The sequence below is a fragment of the Bos indicus x Bos taurus genome, chromosome 27 (genome assembly GCF_003369695.1).
Source record: "Bos indicus x Bos taurus breed Angus x Brahman F1 hybrid chromosome 27, Bos_hybrid_MaternalHap_v2.0, whole genome shotgun sequence".
NCBI lineage: Eukaryota > Metazoa > Chordata > Mammalia > Artiodactyla > Bovidae > Bos > Bos indicus x Bos taurus.
In genome coordinates this window covers 26,553,354-26,572,492 of record NC_040102.1, presented here as the reverse complement: position 1 = coordinate 26,572,492, position 19,139 = coordinate 26,553,354, and positions in this window count along the sequence as shown.

Sequence of the window (19,139 nt, the reverse complement as noted above, 5' to 3'; positions counted from 1 at the left end):
AGCCCTCATATCAACCCAAAGTAGATCTTACTAGAAGTGTGTACTATGTTATTTGTGCCCCCAAATCTATGGTATCTTCAAGAATTTAAATCCAATTGGGCTGGCTTCTAAAATCAAGTTTAGATCAGAGCTATAAAACTTAGATTGATCAAATCTGGAAAAAGTAAGTTGAGAACACAACTGTTCTGAGTATCTATCTTAATATTTTATTAATAAAATTTTATCACCTGGTCCATGAGATAACATTTACATGGAAGCAAGTAGGCCTTCAAAATCTTTAGTACAACGCAAAGACATTGTAAAGACCATTCCTAAATGATATTTAAAGTTCCTCCCCATGAGTATGAAATAGGACCCAAAAAAAAAAAACAAATTGGAACTTTCCAGAACAAAGCCAATATCACATGCCAGAATGACATAATAAATAACTCCATGCAGGGGGTTCACTGGATTTTTAACTTTAGTATTTGCACTAAGAATCACAGCATTAGGACAAATGAAGTTGCTTCCCTTTCTTCATGATGGCAGAGGGCTTTTTCACCTAGAGATAAATTCAGTTTATGACAAAGTGTGAATTCGTATGCTGAGCTTGGTGTTTTTCCTAACTCAAGGATAACCTTAAATTTAAAAAGAAAAGATCTATATATATGTGTTAATATACTGTATTGGTGTTTTTCTTTCTGACTTACTTCACTCTGTGTAATAGGCTCCAGTTTCATCCGCCTCATTAGAACTGATTCAAATGCATTCTTTTCAATGCTGAGTAATATTCCATTGTGTGTATGTACCACTGGGGAGGGAGGTGGGCGGTGGGGTTCAGGATGGGGAACACATGTACACCCGTGGCTGATTCATGTCAATGTATGGCAAAAACTACTACAATATTGTAATTAGCCTCCAATTAAAATAAATACATTAATTTTAAATAAATAAATGAAAAGATCCAGCTAAATCTATAAAGCTCCTAAAGTAACAATCATTGATCTCAAATAGAAGATGATCAAACCTATTAACCTAATCCAATGGGTCCATGACTGAAATGACATTCCCATACTACTATGGCTCTTTATTACATAAAAAGTATAAGCTACAGTTATTTTGCTTCAAATAGTTATTAAATCCTGTCTAACTTCTAATGTCAGAAAATGAAGTTTAGAGAACAGAGCCCATGTGAACACTGGGTTTGTGTGTCCATGATTTGGTGGTTGTTGGTTAGTTGATAAGTTGTGTCCAACTCTGTGCGACCCCATGGATGTACCCTGTTAGGCTCCTCTGTCCATGGGATTCTCCAGGCAAGGATACTCGAGTGGGTTGCCATGCCCTCCTTCAGAGGATCTTCCTGACCCAGAGACTGAACCCATGCCTCTTGCATTGGCAGGAGGATTCTTTACTACTGAGACACCAGGGAAGGCCCATCTCCATGACTATTTTGAACAAATGCAGTATGTACTAAATCACAGGCTCTCCCTAGAGACATTTCTACTGTATATTTTTATAACTACCTTTACAGGACTTCATCTCCTGAAAACTGGCAACTAATAAATGTACTACAAAATAGTTCCAGGTTTTCTTTCATCAAAAAGAGAAAGATCTATGAAAGTTTTAGAGTATTTTTATTTCTGTGATAATATTTTGCCTGTGAATTGAAAGAAAATTCTAATTTTATGAAAGGATGAGAGAATAAATAAGTTGATTTTGGAAAAAACAATCTACTTTTTAATCTACGTGGAAAGATCTCTAATTTTTATTCCCATGGTCAACCATATTTAAAATTAAAGTTGACCATAGTTTGTCCTACCTAAAAAATTATTCTCATAAATTTTTTATCAACTTTTTTAGTATGAAATAACTTTTAAAATCTCACCTGCCTTTTATAACTAAAAAGTAATACAATGACTATACTTTGTAAGTTTAGTTGCTTATGAAAATAAAGTAGTCCCTCCCTCATTGAGTGAAAACATCATTGAAGGTTTTTAAAAGGTACAAAATTATATTTGCCTCTACGGTTTTATCAACCTTATTTTGTTAAGTTGCATTTTTTGTTCCCTAAACAATAATTTCCCTTTGAGATCTTAAGCTCAAGTGCCATTTGTAAATTCTTGAATGAAAACTTAAATAAAGATCCAAATGTTTTCCACTGAGGAACATCTTTAAAGCTAAATTTTGTGTACACTAACAGCCTAACCTCACTCATCTTAGGGAACTGGTTTTTCTCATTAAGAATTTCTTTGAGTTTGAAAATATCCAATGTTAATAATATTGACCTTCTTCTTAGCTTTTTAGTGTTTTGTGTGGGGTGGGGGGGGATCCTAGTTCCCTGATGAGGGATCAAACAAACCCATGCGTACCTGCACTGGAAGTGTAGAGTCCTAACAACTGGACTTCCAGTGAATTCTCTGACCTTCTTTTTTTTAAGTCAATCTATAACCTAAATTATTTCAAACTGGTCTTCACACATTCTTTTTAAAACTACTGAAGTAAGTGCACACTGAGTTCACACTGAAACTACAGTTACTTTTCTTACCCCCTACTTTATTCTTGGGGAAGACTTCTAGAAAATAAGGGGAAAGTTAACACAAAAACAAATGAGTCGGGAGAATGGATACACGTATATGTATGACTGAGTCCTATCTCTGTTCATCTGAAACTATCATAACACTGTTAATTGGCTAAACCTCAACACAAAATAGAAAGTTAAAAAAAAATTTTTTTAATCCAAGTAATTAGAAAAAAAAGTCACAGTTCATAAGAGTAAATAAAAATTAAAATGCAGTAAGCACAGCACTACACATACTCTCCCTAAACAATCTCTCATATTCTAAGTGGTAACTGAAGTTTACACTGTTTGCAAAGCATAGTGTTTGCCATCATAAAAGACTGAATGAAAGATTGGCTTGTGAAAATTAAAAACGACTCTGCATGAAAGAGTTGGCCCTCAGTTTTGTGTGTTTAAAAGTTCAGTCTTGTTAGTTCATTCTGGGTAAATACACAAGAGATTCCTTTCAAACAAGATCATTAAAATCATACCTTGAGCATCAATATCCAATGGAGAAAACAATTTCCAACAGAAAATAGTGTTGCTTCGATGGAGTAGGATTGAAAGGAAACTGCACAAGAAGTAGACTTCAAATTTTGCTTTTATACTTTTAAAATTATTTTGTGATGATCAAATATTATTTTTATAATTTTAAAAATGATTATTTAAAGGAAGGAAGTAAATGCTAGATAGATTAGAATACCTGTATCAACTAGTTGGCAATTCTCAATAGGATAATCTACTTTATTCTTTTTTTTTTTTTTTTCTTTTTTGAGACGGGGGTCTTGCTATGTTGCCCAGGCTGGAGAGCAGGGCTATTCACAGGTGTGATCCTACTACTGATCATCACCGGAGTTTTTACCTGCTCCCTTTCTGACCTGGGCAGGTTCACCCTGCCTAGGCAACCTGGAGGACCCCCACTCCCTGGAGGTCACCATATTGATGCCCAACTTAGTGCGGACACCCGCTCGGCGTTGCTCACTACAGCCGATAACTCCTAGGCTCAAGTGATCCTCCCGCCTTAGCCTCCGGAGTAGCTGGGACTCCAGGCTTACACCACCACCGCGCAGGGCAGGAAAATCTACTTCTAAAATTTGGTAACAATGTTTCTTGACAAGTATAAAATCGGATAGAAAGGAAATGAGTAATATTAATGAATAGCATCATCTGATGATGGACTCCGTGATACAAACCTGCTAAGAAAAGGGAAATAATCACATCAGCTCATCAGAGCCCTCACCCCAGAAAGGTATGATTACCAAGAGATCAGACCACTTGGGAGTGAAGGTTTGAATCATACCATCAGGTAAGCCACTGATTCCTGCCAAGGTGAGAGCAGGGGTGGGCGGTAATTTAGAATGGATGATGAAGGAGGAACAGGATGCGTTCCAGTTGTGGCCCTGAGATCAAACCCAGCAGCAGGTTCTCAGATTGTGGTTGCTACAGACCTTTGAGAGCAGATACAGCGGGGCAAGGGAGTACCCAGAGGTGGCTGGAGTGAATCATGTAGGTTCCTTACACAATTCCTCCTTCCTTGCCCCCTTGTTTAAAGCAGCACCATCTCCTACTGATCAGTGAATTATCCTTCCTCAGATGGCAACTCTTCCAACCTGCTGGTTCCTTAGCAAAAGGAATCCAGGGTGCAGGCTACAGCAGCTGTAGCTTGTAGTTACATTGTAATTCAATGGCTCCTAGCTGTGTTTCTTGGCAAGAACGTGCCTCATTTGGAGAGGACAGCCTCCAACTCTGCAGAGTCCAGAGCTATGAGAACAGGGAGGCAAACTCCCCAGTGGGTCCCTGGCAGTAATGATGAAAGAGAGCAGAGTATATCACCCCGAAATGTACCATTTTGGCATATGAATTATTTTGAATTAAAATTACTTAAAAAACAGCCAGCACACAAAGGACATTCTGATCCTCCTTTGTCCCCTGAAAGTAAGAAATCCACCTCATGTGAAGTTACTCTCTGCACCAACACGGCAGCAGGCATCTTTATCATCAGAGTAGGGAATTCAAGGCACAAAAGGCTGTCTATCTTGTCACTTCTTCAGTGGTGTTCTACCCCAAGTACAAACCCCTTTGTTCAGTCGATTTATCATAAAAATCAATAAAAAAAAAAAACACAAAAACTTTTGTTTAAAAGGTATAAAACTTGCTGCTTTGGTCACTTTTTGGAGTCTTCTATTTTTATGGGCTCAGAAATGTATGAAATTCAGTTCATTTTTTCCCCCTGCTAATCTGTCCTATGTCAATTTAATTATCAGACCAGTCAAAGAACCTGGAAGGGAAGAAGGGAAAATTTTCCTTCCCCTAAAGACCCTGATCCTGAGAAAGACTGAGGGCAGGAGGAGAAGGGGAAGACAGGACGAAATGGTTGGATGGCATCACCCACTCAATGGACGAGCGTGAGCAAACTCCGGGAGATACTGAAGGACAGGGAAGCCTGGCGTGCTGCAGTCCATGGGGTCACAAACAGGTGGACGCGACTGAACAACAGCAAGTTTTGGTGCCCAACGTGGGACCCTCCACAGACTGGTTGTATTTTCTCAGTGCCTACTGAGAGATCCTGGGACCTCTGAAAAATGCCGGCAGAAGGTAAGAATTCTTACCACGTCAGTCTCCTGGATCTGTGCCTAAGGATGTGTTGGAAGTGAGCATGTGAGAGTCCTTTTCGTTTTCTTAAATTGAGATGAGTAGGAGAAAATATTCGTGTGAACTGGTTACTTGGGTACAGCAACTCTGGTAGAGATTTGTAATGAGTACACCTGTTTTCTATGGATCCCTTTCCTCCCCAGAGACGGTCACTGTTTTCTTTTCTCTCTTTTGTGTCGTTTGTCGTAAGGAAGAAAACCACAGAGTGGAACCGGGTGTAGGTCCTCTAAGTCTGTCACTCAAAGCGGCCTCACGGGCGGGTGAGTTCACAGTTGTCATCCGGCCAGCATCTACTTAGACAAACTTGGCTGTGGATCACCTCTGTAAAAACCAGAGGAGATTTTCCTTTCATTTTGTTCTTTGTCCTGAGAGCTTGGCTTTGTGGCCAGTGAGGATATACTTTCTGGTCTCCATCAGCTGGAAGGTGCAGCGCTGGCTTGGCTTTGGTGGCCAAACACCCTGGGATTCTGAGACACAAGTTTGCAAGCAGCGTTCTCGTTGTGCCAGCTCAAAGGGGAATTTGTCAGAAGGGGTCCCAGACCCAAAGGGACTGTCAGCTTTAAAAAAAAAAAAAAGCACAAAGTCAGAGTTGTGAGTTAAGTTTTATTTGGGGGTAAATGAGGACTATAGTTCTTAGAAACTGCTCCAAAGAGGTGGTGGGAGGTCACTATACATGTGATATTGGTGAAGAGGGAGTATATAAGTGCAATCAAGCACATTATTTTTTTTTTGCACAAGTTTCTGCTAGTCTCGTGGATGTCACTGCTAATCATAAGGACCACATGTCACCACAAAGGATTTTAGTGCTTCTCTAGATATGAGGAGATGCAAGAACTGGGCTCATAAAATCATCTCCTGAAAATATCTATCTGAAGACTGGTTCTGGCGGTTTTTTCCAGAGCACAGAGTGCCTTATTCCTGATCTTCACCATCAACTCCTTTCAGGGGGATGTTGAAGACCAGCTGCTGCAGTGGGTTCATGATTTAATCCTTGTAGAGGTAGATGGCAAGTGCCAATTTGTAGTTGACGGGACCTTGGTCATTTCAACCTTCATTGTCTTGTAATTTCTGGAAAAGCCCCATTCCAGTAGTTCCTGTCCAGTGTCACAGAGTAGCAGCTTTGTGGTCAGATGTCTCACATTCTCTCACATTCTCAAGGGAGGTTTTAGATTTCTTGGGCTAAATTCTGGAAATGAATTTTCTGGATCTTGCAAGGACTGCATGTTTTGCACTCTCATTTGGGATGGCTCTTGTGTTCATGGTTGAGCCATAAAAAGGCTTATTGGTTTGAGTCACTATGGAGATTACTGTAAGATCCTGCTCATCAATGACAGGCTGATGAATCCTTTGAATTGGCTATATTTGAAAGAAAAAAAAATTTTGAGAGTGCTCATCCTAAACAATTATCTTACTTATGGAAAGACCAAATTAAAGAGAGTTCAGAAAAGACTATAAAGGCTAACTTGAGGGAATCCCTTCACAAGCTGAAAGAACAGAAATTAGATTTAGAACAAAAATCAAAGTTGACATCCAAAATAAATTCCAGCATCATCTATTAGCAAATTCTCAGAACTCCCCCATCTTCCCCAGAAAATACCTTAAACACCCAGCTGTCTGTTAATTTCCTAGCCCTTCAGCCTGCTCTTTACACCCAGGGTATTCAGGTGCCAAGTGTAAATGCTTAAAGTCAGAAAGTGAATTTAGTAAAAGCACCTGGGAAGGTCAGTAAGGCTTGCTTTTGCTGTCTTGTACAACTCCTGCTCTCCTAGGCTCTAAATCTGGTTCGGCAAGCATCAGTCCTTCCCATGCAATATCCTTTACAGATGTATCTTTGACCCCCCACCATCAAGAATTTATATACCCTGGTTGGACAGTGACAGACCTTTTAAATTATAAAGCCCTTTTACCTCCAGTTTCAGAAGATCCGACCAAATTTAGAGGAATTAGAAAGATTAGTGGTCATTCAAAAGCCCTTTCACGGAGGAGACCGATGACCAAAGTTTCTCCCAGGCCTTCCTACAAATTATCAGGAAATGGATCAGCTAGAGGTTCAGGGTCTAACAGAAGCCATAAAAAAGGCTTTCGCCGCTAAGGTGAGCTGGTCTAAGGTTGAATTATGCGCTCAGAAAGAACGTCCAGAAGTCTTTGTTGAATGCTTTGTACAGACTATTCAAAGGCATACTGCACTAAACCATGAGGCTCCAGAACATAGAAATCTTTCATTTCTGCTTTAGTAGGAGATTTTCTCCAAAGTATAAAAAGACAAATTCAAAATAGTGTGGCTGAGTGGGCAAGTCAAACTGTTATCATGGTCATGGAGGCAGCTACCCAACCGAGGAAGATAGCTTGCAGGAACGCAAGAGAAAAACAGAAGTTAAAATAAAAAATCCTTGAATTGCCAACTGAATCTTTAGAGAAACAAAAGTCCAACTCTGAGAATAGCACAAAGTCCACTCAGACCCTTTCTTTTTTGCCTTCAGACATCTGCACATATTACAAAAAAAAAAATAGGACATTGGAAGTACAATTGTCCTGCACATAAGGAAAAGAAGGAAATTTTTAAATAGTATTTACTCTCAACTTTTGATGACTCCAAAACTCTCAGAAAAAAAGAAAAGAAAAGAAAACTGACATTCTTTCTCTATGCATCGAAGACATCTATCTTACCATGTCTGTGAAATATAAACACCCCAGGAGATAATTAAAACATTGCACACAAACACCTGAGACAGAAGGGGGAAAAAAGGTTTTGAAGTATGCACACTGCTATAAAATCTCCTTTCCCAAACTCTAGTCCGTAGCTACTACAGGATTTGTCATGGGAAAATCCGAATCTTAAAAGTCTTGTCCACAAATAGTAAAAGCTTTAGTCATCTGAGTGGGTAATCTTAACATATTCCAACTGTTATTTATAAACTAGTGAGTTTTATATTGTTGGACCTGATTCATAGCTAAAATTTGGGAATGAAAGTATAGGGTCTCTGCATCTGTCTATATGTTTTTGTATCTATGGATATATGTTTTATATATGGGATATTTTTCTACCTCTGAAGGGTATTGCCAAAATTAATTTCTGAACAGTTCTGTTTAATTGGCTTAAAGACAATCAAGTGCTATATAAATTAAGTATATCCTCAGAAATATAAAAACTAACCCAAATGTTTTCAAGTTCACATGATCTAGAATAATTTTGTTAAATAAAAGTTAGCTTGTTTGGTTTATAAAAATGGGCATATTTTTACAGTTATCATCATTAAATATAATACTTTTATTCTGCCTAGGTTTACTGAAAGTTAAGTAAGTTCATATTAACTCTGTTGTCAAATTTATCAGCAAAAAAATAACAAGGTGATGACTAGCTGCTTTGATGTCTCATGAAGTTAGGGGTGGGAACAAGTTTTGATTGGTGGAAATTGTTTTAATTGATGGGAACAAGTTTGATCAAAAACTGTTTTGATTGATGGGAACAAGTTTGATTAATGGGAAAATTGGTGGGAACAAGTAAATTAAATAAATGTAGTGGGATTAAAAATTTTAAGTGAACTTTTCAACAATAAGTGTTTTATGGTATGTCTACTGAAATAAGTTTCCCAAATCTCTATAAGTAGTTTTGCTAAGTTAAATGCTAGAAATTCATTGACTATCTAGATCACTTCCAGGTAAGATAAAACACAGGTACATTAATTATGTTGAACATGATTTTTGCTTTTGGTTGCCTATTACAGAGAAACAAAAGTTCATGGTGGTAGTTTAATCGCTAAGTCATGTCCAATTCTTGCAACCCTGTGGACTGTAGCCCACCAGGCTCCTCTGTCCATGGGCTTCTCCAGGCAAGAATACTGCCGTGGATTCCATTTCCTTCTCCAGGGGATTTTCCCAACCCAGGAATTGAACCCGGGTCTCCTGCATTGCAGGCAAATTCTTTACCAACTGAGCTGAGAAGCCCAAACAAAAGAGACTTGGACTCATTAGTAAACATGTCTTGCTCCACATTGAAAAATTATACTATGAGAAAGTATATGCATCTAGAAATTATGAAATGCATTCACAAATGTGTCAGTGTAAAGAATGTTTGTGTAGCACAGTTCACAGTTGCTTATTTCTTAGTTTTCAATAGAAATTAAGGTTTTAAGGGATAAGATGTATTAATAATAGTCATGGGCTGCAAAGAGACATAGCTGAGCGACTGATGCACATACTAGAAATAATAAGGGAAGCAACTCTGTATGCAAAGGAACTAGGATGTGTTTGGGCGTAAGAAAGGTATGAGGTATGGAGGTGCATTTTTGTAAAGATAAAAGAAATTAATTTGCCCAAAAGTCAAACTGGTTATTTCTGAATGAGAAAGAGGAAAGTAAAGGACAAACTAAGTTGATAGAAAAACTTGGCAGGAGAGAAAGAAAGGGGGTTTTATTTCGTGTAACTCAAACTGTCTAAAAATGTAATAAATTTATTACAATAGATTTTAAATAGTGTACTTATGCTTATGTAAAGTTAAAACTTAATTTTCTTTCATCTACTAAAAACTCAATGTTTTCTTGGACCACTGGTCAGCTCTTGATAAGATTAGAAAGGTGATTTATGGCAAAACCAATACAATATTGTAAAGTAATTAACCTCCAATTAAAATAAATAAATTTATATTTAAAAAAAATTAGAAAGGTTTTCTTTACCTTTTAAGTAATCTGCTTGGAAAGCAAAGATTTTATGTCTTACTGAAAAAATTGACTGTGCTTCACGTTGTCTTTATCAGGTCTTTGATTATCTAAAACCAAGTCTTCTCCATTAAAAGAGCTAAGGTTTTTTTGACAACCATGTAACTTTCTGTTTTTGTCTCTGTCACTTTGGTTTAAATGGGTAACACAGTATTGTTTCACGTAATCAATGAACCCATCTATTTAAGTGTTTTAAAACCTTTTTATAAAAAAAAAAAATCTTAGCAAACTTCCCACACTCCCCCTCCCCCCAATTAAATTCTAAATGAAGTTTTTCTGACCTCAAACTACTGGAATTTATTTTCAGGAGACTCTGGAACATCTCAAAAACAAAATTTGCTCTCTTGCCTTATTAAACTACAACAGCAACAACAAGAAAAATGAGAGAGAGGGAGGGGTTAAACTAATTTACTTTATTTGATATGTTAAACTACATGGAGTGGTTAAACTAATCAGCTTTATTTTATATGTTAAGTTACAAGAGAAACATTATCAAATAAGGAGTTAATACTAAGCCTTCTTTATGTTTTACTTGTAGAGGTGTATAACTGTTCCAGAAATTTTATGAAGTTCCTAGAAATCTGATATGTCCTAATATAATGTCATCACTTGTAATTCTAGCTATTATCCTAAGATGTATGTCACGGAAATAGCCAAACTTCCTTATCAACAACATCAACAACATCAAAATGAGAGAGAGCTCTCACCAGATTTTTACCCAAGGTCGTGTTAAAGTCTTTTTATTTACACAAGTTATTGTTTTACTCTGATATTTTTGTAGAAGTGTTTCATCTTCAGAGAACCTCATGAAAAGGACAAGTACTCTAGAATACAGATTACTAATAATTTTTCTACTGGTGAATTCAGTGAGAATTTATAGAACTCTAATGGAGAAACAAATGGCTTTGTAAAGCTGCTAAAAGAGGATCAAGATGAAGAAGAATTAATTACATGGGGCTGCATGAATGAGGATGATTATAATTGTTATGGTTTTATTTGAAATTTTTTGATTATTTTATATTTTGTTATCCTAGACTTAAGGATATTTTTCTCTTAATTAATCTGAGATTTGGGGAAATACACCTTTGTGAACAGAGATGAAAAATATTTATCTTTTTCTCCCGATCCAATTTCTTCAGAATCCAAAAACTCTTAGTGAGCATTCTTATTTTTATGGCACTATAATTGTTTACATAGTTGAAAAGAATCTGATCTCATTGTAACAGGACACAGATGGAAACATTGGTTATATTACCAAGGCTGTGATTAGAAAAGAATCAGATATGACCAAACAGCTTTTTGGTCCCCTAGGAGGGAAGAAAGGGAAAGTCTTCCTCCCCTACAGTTTTCCTGCTTCCACCTCTTCCCAGGAAGATTCGTGGAGTTGTCCGTCCTATTGAGTGCCCAGTTGCTATATGGAGGCCTTTGATTCTGAGGGACTTAGATGGGCCCCAGGCTAAGCATTCACAACTGCCCTGCTGTTTGCATTTCCTGAAATAGGAGGTAGGTGAACTCCAGGTTAGATATTTACGGCCAGCCTCCTGTTTGCTCTCTGAAATGGAAGTAACAACTGAAAGAGGATAAGTAGGCTTTGTCTCCTGTGGACACCTTAAGATTGCAGTCATGGCAGGAGGAGAATGGGGCTAAACCTTGTTTGACTAAATGTTCAGAAGGTCATATAGTCCCATCCTTGGGGCAATAAGACATTTCACACATACCCTCATTTTGGGGGGTCAAAATGTGATCCCATAGGTCTCTGGGCTGGAATTGATCTTGGGAAAAAGTTGTGCAGGCATGGCATGTTGGGGAGGGTCCTAGGGGTAGGTCAGGTGTGGGAAAAGAAACCAGTTAATTGGCTAAAGGTAAACACACACCTGAAGAACTGACCTATATAAGTGATTAACTGCCTCTTTACTGCGCTTCTCTTCACTAGGGGGGGGCACTCACACTCTTTCTCTCCAGGTGTCCATCTCTGCCTTGCTTCTGTCCTAGCTAAACAAACTGTTTCTCTGTGTGCTCTCCCACTTGTTGTGCTGTGTCTCTAATAATAAACTTCGTACCTGCATTTGCGGCTTTTGCCTCCGTGAGAAGTGTATTTTTCACTGGGGGCAAAGATCCAGGGGGACATAGCTTCTAGCCTCTAGCCCTTGCTGGCCTGGTGGCTAGGACTCCTGATTCTCATCCAGGCTGCTAAGTCATTTCAGTCGTGTCAGACCCTATGAACTATAGCCCTCTGTCCATTGGATTCTCCAAGCAAGAATATTGGAGTGAGTTGCCATGCCCTCCTCCAGGGAATCTTCCCCATCCAGGAATCGAACCTGCGTCTCTTACGTCTCCTGCATTGTCAGGCAGATTCTTTAACACTAGCGCCACCTGGCAGACCCTACTGTACGCTGTGCCTGCAGAGGATTGCCTCAAGCGGACACTTCACCTGTGCCTTTCGAAGCCTTTCTGCATTCTGTGAAGCTGCCTTCTTCTAGACGGTGTGATGTTCATGCCGTAGGCCAACTCCATCCACCTCCTTCAGGGTGAGGTGGGTCCCCTGGTTAGTTGTCTCTTTACCATGGCCACCCCGTTCCATCACTTCAGTTCTGAGGCAGCCAATGGCGTCCTGAGTTCTCTTTCCCCCTGCATCTTTCTCCAACATTGACAGTTCCAAAGCCTCGGATTCACCCGAGGACCACGCAAGCAGTGCTGCCGTACCTGCCGTAGAGCATTTCCTGCTCTGATCTCTTCTCAAAGCTGACGTTTATCTAAGCAGTATATGGGCAAGATTATATGGGCAAGAAAATGTGAAAATACACATTTTCATCTGTAGAGTGTGTTGTCTCCTGAACCTCGCAAAAAGCTACGTGAGTGGGCGGAGCTTCCTTAGGTAGTGGGAACGCAAGATGTACCCATATGCCTTTTACTTTGAGGAGATATCCTGGCACGCTCTTGATCGTTGGGCCCGCTAAAAACGTCACCGAAGCGGCAGGAGTCTGCATGTTTCACAGGGTGCGGGCTGGAATACCCACTTCCTTCAGCTTCCGTATTCCTTCCTCTGACCCCCTGGACCAATGAGCCGCATCGTGGCACCGGCACTGCAGCCTGGACCTGTTTTGGAATCCTTTCCTCCTGAGGGCAGCTCGGAAATTTCCACTTCACTGAGTGCTGTCATTGCTTTGCCCAAACTTCCAAGAACCACCCTGGCAGTGAATTTGCCCCGTTCCCTGGGTCCTCGCAAACGTGTTGAATCACCGGTCCTGGGAAAGTTACATTTAAGCCCCTTACCAATCACCCTCAAAATACAGCCCCGGGGGTACACCTCTGCTCCTGCTGGTACATACCAGCTAATTCTCTCAGTTCTTCTGGTGTATGGTCTCCTTCCTTTTTTTAGAATACGTATTTATATGGCTGCATTGAGTATTAGATGCTGCACGTGGGATCTAGTTCCCTAAACGTGGATCAAACCCACACCACCTGCATTGGGAGTGAAGAAATCTTAGCCATTGGACCACCAGGGAATTCCCTCCCTGCATCTTAGTCATTCCTAACATGGACCTGTTGCAGTGAAAAGGATTAAAAAAAAAAAAAGGAATGAGGTTTTCTACTTTCCCATTCTTAAGAACAAGGAAGATAAAACAGTGAACATTCATAGTTTGTTTGTTTTTAACTTTAACCACTCCTAACTCTGAATGTCTGTAACGAAGTTTGCTTTTCTGCCCTCTAACTCTGCAAGAGCTACGCTGCACACTTTTTTCCTCTGACTCTGTGCTATATACATTCTCTATCTGGTGTTTACCCTTCCAACACCCTTCCCCTTGTAGTTATGTATCAGAAAGAAGGACACAGAGCCACCCAAACTGCCAGACTCAGAGACTGGGCTATGACGTCAGCAGGTGACTGTCTTTGAGAAAGAAGTCAAGATCGTAACACCTTGGTTCCTCATCACCAACTACTGACTTCGAGCCCTCATCTTATAGAAGCCCCTAGGCTCCTCATGGGGGCAGGGGGACACAGTTCTTGAGGCGTGAGCCTACTATGTTCCCCTTTCTGCCAGCTGAGAATTAAAGCCATCTATTTCCTCCAAACTCTGTCTCCGTATGTTTTATTCCACGTCGGTGGGCGGCCAGCAACAGAACCACCCAAGTGATGCTGGGAGTGAACCTTGGTCATCAGACAGGAGAGGGTGAGAGCAGCTACTGAGGGGAGCCTGGGTTCCTCCCTGATGGAGAAGTTTCTGGAGCACCGTCCGGTGTGATGGAAGTGCTCACTCTTCCCAGCAAAGGATGGGACACCTCTCCAAACCTAAATGGTGGGGACGGAGGTAGTCCTACAGACTCAGCACACTCAGGGGGATCTACCTACATGTTCTCCTCCCGGGTTTCAGGGTTCCAGGGTTTTCCCCGACTCTGATCTTGGTATCGCAGATCTATCTCAGCTGAGTATGCGAATATCTAGGTATCTCTGAGATTTTATTTCATCTTTGGGGGACTTCCCTGGTGGCCCAGTAGTCTAGAATCTGCCTGTCAATGCAGGGAATGTGGCGTCAATCCCTGGACGGAGAACGAACATTCCACATGCACAGGGCCACTAAGCTCGCGCTGCGGTGAAGCTCTCGCGTGCCACAACTGAGACCTGCCACGGCCAAATAAATAAAAACTAAGCCCTGTGGACACGCACAATAAGCTTTAAAATTTTTTTTATTTGATTTTTGGCCTGTTCAACTTTCGCCTCCAACATTCTGGAGGAGGTAAAGGCCTCTTTGGAAGCCACCAAAGAGACCCTCTGGCTCTCGCACTTAGCCATTAATTGCTTGTTAATGGCTCTGAGCCCCTCATTATCCCTCTACTGCCATCAATACAGCTTAGCATTAATCAGACAGCTCAGCTGTCTTTGAGTCCATTGTTGTCTCCATGGCTTTCAAATGCTTGGATGTCACATCTGCAACAGCATTTGCCTCCTCCAAGACCTTCTCCCAGATTTTATCAATCTTTAGCATTCGACAGTCACCCACCTTACACCAGGGGCACCCCAGGTGGTAGTAAAGAACCCACCTGCCAATGCAGGAGATGTAAGAGATGTGGGTTCAATCCCTCGGTTGGGAAGATCCCCTGCAGGAGGGCATGGCAACCCACTCCAGTATTCTTGCCTGGAGAAACCCATGGACAGAGTCGGACACGACTGAAGCGACCTAGCACGCATGCACCTTACACCAGGGCCTACCCGGACCCCAACTATAAACCAGGTTATCATCCTTTTTGCCCTCTGCCTGATTGGTGGACCAGTCCCAAATGTTAGTCTTGGTTCTGCTTGTATCAATCCAGGTCATCCAAGAAGCAAAACTAAGACGGGGATTTCCATGGTGGTCCAAGGAAGACTCTGCTCCCAGTGCAGGGGACTGGGGTTCAATTCCTGGTCAGAGAACTAGATCCCACACGCCACAGCTAAGAATTTGCATGTAAACTAAAATCCTGCATGTAGCAGCTAAGACCCAGTACAGCCAAATAAATAAATATAAATAAATATTAAAAAAAAAAAAAGCTAAGACCGGATTAGAGTTGTAAGGGGCAAATACTAGAGAGGGAAAATGGGGAGCTGCGGGAAACAGAGGAGACAGGCCGTCAGCTCATTGCTGCTCCGTGTGAATGAGAGAGGGAACATCTTAGACCGCAACACTGTTCCAAGGAGGTTGGCAAGACCCAGAGGGAGACCTCGAGCCAAAGGCACTCTTCAGAGGAGTCCTGTGTCTTTCAGAAATGGGCCTGCCTTGGTATTCCTGCCGTGAGCAGTCACTGGGAACGGTCCAGGGGAATGAGGTCTTGGCTTGAACCCAGTGATGGAAGTCAGAGCACAGCAGCTGGTGCCTTTCTTTCACTCTCCTCCCTGCATTAGGAGATCTGAGAGGCACACTCTCATGGCTGCCCACCACATAGAGGGGTTTGGACCACAAAGAGCTCATCTTGGCCATGGATGAAATGTTCATGCTTATTTGGCTCATTTTGAGTGAGGGGTAATTTTGATATTTATACTCAAATTTGGTAGGGAAAGATTAGGCTAAGTGGAGTCCGAACTGACCATGAGAAATAAAATTAATGGTAAAATATTCATGAGTACTTTTAAGCTCGATAGTCAGATTTCTACTGCATAAAAGCGACTACTTTATGACTTTTAAAAACATCTTAATATACAAATATCTCATTACATAACTTGCATCTTATGTATTAAAATTAAAATATCTCTTTCAATATAAAAGCCTAAATTTGTACAAAAAGGAATGATTTTAAAGTAATCAGATTATTTTTTAAGATTCCCTGTATCACATATTTAATAGTAAACTCTGCTAGCGTACTTATTTAATCCTTGAAAATTCTTTGATTTTACTCAATCACAAAAATCATTTGTACATATATAGATATAGTATAGGTGCTAAATATATATATATAATAGATTACTTATTATTAAATGTATTAATTAGAATGTTAAGTTCCTCCATAATCTCACTCATCAGAAGCAACTGTTGCTAACAGTTTAGTGAATAGTTTTCCAAATTTAATTATTTAATGTAAACAAAAAATTTTAAAACAAAATTAATATTTTTGTCTACTCAACTATGCTTTACCCAAATTGCTTCTTTAAACCACCTTTTTAGTCCTCATAGGTTTTTTAAATAACATTTTTTAAAATTGAGATATACTTCACACAACATAAAATTCCTTATCTCTAAGTGTACACATCACTGGCCTTAGTATATTCATTATGTTACACAACTATCACCACTATCCGATTTGAGAACATTTTCATCCCCTTAAAAAGAAACCCTGTACCTATCAGCAGTTAATCCCAATTTCCCTTCCCACTGGGCCTGTTAGCTACTAATCTACTTGGCTCTATGGAATTACCTGTTGTAGACATTTCATATAAATGGAATTATATTATGCTGATGTAAATGTAATTGTGTTTGCATTGTTGAAATTTGCCGTTTGATATTGGAATACATTCTTAAATAAATGTGGTTTGTTATACATCATTTTAATGAGCATTTCTACCTTTATTGTTTTTGCTAATGACTTACTTGCTATTTATTTTATATTTATTTTAGACTATGGGAGTGATGTTAGACAAAAAGCAAATTAGAGCGATTTTCTTATTTGAACTCAAAATGGGTCAAAAGCAGCAAAGACAACTCGCAACATCAACAATGCTTTTGGCCCAGGAACTGCTAACGAACATACAGGGCAGTGGTGATTCGAGAAGTTTTGCAAAGGAGACAAGAGCCTTGAAGATGAGCATAGTGGCCAGCCATCTGAAGTTGACAACAACCAATTGAGAGAAATCATCAGAGTTTATCCTCTTACATGAGAAGTTGCTGAAGAAACTCAACATCAACCATTCTTCGGTCATTTGGTGTTTGAAGCTAATTGGAAAGGTGAAAAAGCTCAATGAATGAGTTCCTCATGAGCTGACTGAAAATCAAAAAAATCGTCATTTTTAAGTGTCATCTTCTCTTATTCTGGCCTTGCATGGTGGTTCAGCAGTAAAGAACCACCTGCACGGACTTCCCTGGTGGTCCAGAGGCTAAGACTGTATGCTCCCAATGCATGGGGCCCAGGTTCAATCCCTGGTCAGGGAACTAAATCCCTCATGCCACAACAAAGACCTGGTGAAGCCAAATAAAATTAACAAATAAATAAATATTGGGGGGGGGGTGGGGAATCTACCTGCAATGCAGGAACCTCAGGAGATGAGGGTTCAATCCTTGAGTCAGAAAGTTCCCCTGGAGGAGGGCATGGCAACATGCTCCAGTATTCTTGCCTGGAAAATCCCATGGTCAGAGAGCCTGGTGGGCTACAGTCCATAGCGTCACAAAGAGTCAGACATAATTGAAGCGACTTGGCATGCATGCACTTCTCTTATTCTAGGCAACAACAACGAACCATTTCTGGGTTGGACTGTGATGTGTGATGAAAAGTGGATTTTATATGACAGCCAGTGACAACCAGCTCAGTGATTAGACTGAGAAGTTCCAAAGCACTTCCCAAACTTGCACCAAAAAAAGGTCGTGGTCGTTTGGTGATCTGCTGCCTGTCTGCTCCACTACAGCTTTCTGAATCCCAGTGAAACAATTACATCTGAGAAGTATGTTCAGCAAATCAATGAGATGCAGCAAAACCTGCAACACCTGCTCAATAGTATTTCAATGTATGGATATACTAAATTTCTAAATGTATTAATCTGTTGATTGACATTTGAGTTGTGTCCAGCTTTTAGCTATTAAAAGTAAAGCTGCTGTGCAAAGTTGGTTCAAGTATTTCATGTACACTTGCTTCCATTTCTCTTTACCAAATATCTAAGATTGGAATGACCGGATTATATGGTAAGTGTATGTTTAACTTTTTAAGAAACTGTCCATCTGTTTTCCAAAGTTGCTGTTCCATTTTACATTCCTACCAGCAATTCCTCTGCATCCTCACCAATACTTGGTATGATCAGTTTTTCTAATTTGTGTCATTTGAAGAGGTATATAGGGGATATCTCAGATGGTTTTAATCTGCATTTCCCTGATGACTAGTAATGCTGTGTATCTTTTCATATACTCAGGTAAAGTGTCAAATCTTTTCCCATTTTTGATTTGCAATTTTTTTTGGTTGCCTTGTTTGAATGTTTTATGATTTTTATTTATTTACTTATTGTGGCTGTGCCGGGCCTTCTGTGCTGCGTGGGTTACTCGCTAGTTGCAGTGCTAGGGCTTCCCACTGCAGTGGCTTTTCTTGTTGCGGAGCACGGGCTCTGGGGCACTCAGGCTTCAGTAGTTGTGGCTCATAGGTTCAGTAGTTGTGGTTCCAAGGGCTCTAGAGCACAGGCTGAGTAATTGTGGCACACAGCTTAGTTGCTCCTTGGCCTGTGGGATCTTCCTGGACCAGGGATCAAACGCACATCTCCTGCATTGGCAAGTGGATTCTTTACCAGTGAGCTGCCAGAGAAGTCCGCCTTCTTTGAATTTTAAGAGTTCTTTATACAAGTCCTGTATCAGCTGTATGAGTACAAATATTTTCTCATTCTGTGGCTAGTCTTTTCATTTTCTTCTCAATACCTTTCAAAGAATAGAAGCCTTTACTTTTGCTAAAGCCCAATGTATCCATTGTTTTCTTGTGAATCATATTTTCAATACCATATTATAGAATCCAAGGTCTCAAAAATTTTCTCCAACTTTTTATTTCACAAATTTTATAACATTATTATGTATGTAATTT